Source organism: Aplysia californica, unplaced genomic scaffold, assembly GCF_000002075.1.
Source record: "Aplysia californica isolate F4 #8 unplaced genomic scaffold, AplCal3.0 scaffold00499, whole genome shotgun sequence".
NCBI lineage: Eukaryota > Metazoa > Mollusca > Gastropoda > Aplysiida > Aplysiidae > Aplysia > Aplysia californica.
Genome location: NW_004797769.1, coordinates 122,501 through 125,968, shown reverse-complemented (window position 1 = coordinate 125,968; position 3,468 = coordinate 122,501). Strand labels below are relative to the sequence as shown.

The following is a 3,468-nucleotide window of genomic DNA, read 5'->3' as shown; positions in this document are numbered from 1 at the left end:
GGGGGGACTAACCGTGCGTTTTATTTTTTGTATTGGCAGCCAAAAGAAAAGAAAACGCAGATAACTATTTCTCTTTATAACCAATACGACAGTTTCAGCTGAGAAAAACACAGCACAGACATACATCCTTTTGCAAGCACCAACATAATTCCATCTCTTACCTTTCACAATAAATTCACAGCGGTCACAATTACAGCGAAGATATCAACGAAAAGTACACGTGAGAATGCTATCCACAAACACCAACGAACTTAATCTGCCGGACTCGGAATGAGCGAAGAAAGAAGTCAAAAATATTCGAACCACAGGGCACTCGGCGGAGAAGACCGACGGTGCGCGTCCAGTTGGTCTCGGAGGAAGAAGCACGTTCGCTCTCTCTCGCTCTCTCGCTCGCTCGCTCAGCCCGTTAGCCTAGCGCGCGACCAAGATCGCAAAGCGAGCGTGAACTCCGAGGGCTGTAGATCTGACACCAAAATTCTTCCCGCCTCACCCACCAGTACCACTACCAACGGAGGATTGACAAGTGATAGCAGCTGCTGCTACTGCTGTCAAGGTGGTGTTTGGCTACCTGCTGAAAGAATCCACACTTTGTGCTGTGGGTGGTTAATAGGTGGAAGGTGTTCAGGTGTGGCTTGAATTACTTACTGTCGAACCTACACTTAGCTAACTTACAGCCACCACTTGTATTTAACAAGACAACTACCTAGCTGTACAAATGGCCTCTTCCCATTCGACCCCCCCCCCTTCCTTGTCTTTAAAAAAATAATGACACTGTGTGGGACGCTCTCCTGCCTATGACGACCACTTTTCTCCTCGACAACAGATGTCCGTCTAAGACAGTTTCGACTGTACTTCTTTCTAGAAGTAAGACAGGGTGTCACATCATGTCACCTGTGAACAACGGCGTGTAGCTTAACCGCTACACTACAGAAGTCGGGAAATCGTGTGTCGTTGAGGAGAAGTTATCCACGACTAACAATGATAACGGCCTCATTCATTAGGATTATGCTCATAAATAATGTGATTGTCTTGGACAGGTGGCCGTTAAAGCAGGTTTGACTGTATACAAACCATTTTCAACGCCTCCATCCATCGCATTATGCTTTAAACATTCGACAGAACTCATAAGGTATACAAATAGACATACATAATAAGACACAGCGTGAGTTCGGATTGTATCAAGCTGGACTGATGTACAGATATCCTTGGTCAGAATCCCAGACAGGATGCGGTAATATTTCATTTGGGTGGTTTGCATTTGGGGAATTGCTACTGCTCTCTAACACACATTTGGCTTGGTCCTGTCACAGATAAAAGTCACATTCCTGGCTCAACTCCTGTAAAAAAAACAACAAACCAACCAACAACCTTAAAATGTTGATATGGGAGTAATGGTATCCGTTCCTTATCATACCGAGTTCGATATCGTCAAGCCATTGTATACCAGGCACATTTTGTGAGATCTTCCTCCTTCATCGCACTGTGAGTTACAAGATCGCCGTGTGTGTTTATACAAAGTACCAGCGATGATACATTGACTTTTTCCACGATGGCAGAGCACCAGCCACGAGTGACAGGTGTACTGAGTGGGGTAGCAAAGACAGAGTCTTATCATGTGAAACAGAACGAATATTAACCCTACGCATCCGAGAGCAAACCGTAGCATTGTGGGTTTTGTACAGCTCGCCCCTTTATAATGAACACTGCTAGGTTATTTCAGAAATTGGACCTTCGATCGGAGGGTCCGTCTCCTATAGGACTATGCGAAGTGAGTGAAGAGCTCTAAAAACTCTGTAAATAATAGAATGACAGGCACGCTCATTTGGGGATTCAAAACAACGTTATAAGCACAGTCGTTCAGCGTGGTACCAATTGAGCTACCGGAACTCTCGTTAAAAAAATCAAAACCTAGGAGAATTCCGTTGGATTATGTTAGATATATCCTGAAAGCAGAAAGGCCCAGGGCTTGAAGGAATTAAAATCTAGACCAGATTTACCCACCCCAACGCCAATTTGTTTTACGATGAAAGAACCGTTATTTTGAAATGAAAACTCAAATAAGCCTACAAAGGAAGCCAGTTATCGGTGCTAAACTCGGAATTCCAAAACGTCTGGCTTGTTAGTCTGAGTCAAAGAGAAGAACATCGATACACCAGCCGTCATAATTTAGTGCAGAGAGAAAAATAGAACACACTGATAGACGGAAACGCAAAAGTGATAGCCAAAAAATGTTGGAACTACCAGTGGCGTCCTGAAAACAATCAATAATCCAAAGTAAATGTGATGGTTACATACAACTAGTTATTTTCACTCCACGTTTACTTCCAACGTCTTATGCGGGCCAGCACAGAGTAAAGATTTTACAAAGCGGAAACGCATTTCATGGGACAGCATTCGTTTCAAGTCCTGGCAGGGCGCCATTTTCAACAAAGTTCCACGTTCATGGACACCCAAAGAGCAATGAGAAAGAATAATAACAAACAAGCTTGACCTGTAAGATTATAAATCTACTCGGCTGGAAATGTAAATGCCACTTAAGTGAAAAACGGTAGACATTAATACTTTCTGCCGTGTTAGTTACTTTCGTCGAACCATCTACTATACAGGCGCTTTTACAGCCTTTCTGTTTTCTGTTTCTTTTTTCCACGCCTGTGTGTATTCATATAAGAAGAGAGTACGGAAGAATAAATATCTGTGGAGACCCGGAGCGAAAATTGCAATGAATGTCCGGGAGGTAGGTGTATACAGATATAGACTGGAATGCATTTTAATTACACGGCTTGTCTGTTTGCCCGTTTCACTACACCAGCAACACATTCATTTGAGAGTTGATATTATTATGTTTGTGAGACTGGACGGGTGGACGGTTGGCCGGGTGGGTGGTAGTGCTTTCTACTTGAACTGAGACAGAGAGAACCATTGAAAGAACTCACAAGACAAGAGAGGATGGGTGGGTGGGTAGGAGGTTATTTTTAGTGTTGAGACAAGCAAGCCGGAGAAAAAAATTCTTGAATAACGAGGGAAGACCAATCGAAAACGAAAAGCAATAAACATAGGGTTGCGCGCTCATATGACCTTAGCAGTTGCGAGCGCCGTAAAACCTTATACTACTACTACTAAACATAGGGTTTATTGGAATAGCCGACTCTCATGTAATATCTTTATAAAAATGTTGTTTTTATATCAAGAGTGTTTCTTGCTCGCAAGTTCAGTTTCTTCTTTTCATTTATATTGCCTGGGGAGTACCCGAATTGGGAAGTAGGAGCTGGAATGTTGGGTCGACCATTCTCTTTATTTGTAGAGGGAGTTCAGACAGTACTTCGCAGTTGTTGAAGGTTTCAAACAACAGAAAGGTGGGTTCAGGGCAAATCAGGGTCTGACTTTGAGGCACCTGACATCGGAGAAAATTCTCGAACTCTCGGCCGATGTAAAAATATTTAGGGGATGGACTGGGTGATTTGTTCTATC

General features: G+C 43.2%; 1 protein-coding gene across 2 annotated transcripts in view; it reads right to left on the bottom strand.

The window, feature by feature from the left end:
* The window catches only part of LOC101858125 (cAMP-specific 3',5'-cyclic phosphodiesterase 4A), a 105,582-nt gene extending 102,120 nt beyond the window's left edge, over nucleotides 1-3,462 (bottom strand). For both annotated transcript variants that reach the window (XR_004858952.1, XR_004858953.1), the window contains exon 1: nucleotides 162-3,462. The gene's annotated coding sequence lies outside the window, so the exon portion shown is untranslated. The remainder of the gene's footprint in view (nucleotides 1-161) is intronic.
* Nucleotides 3,463-3,468: the final 6 nt, after the last annotated feature.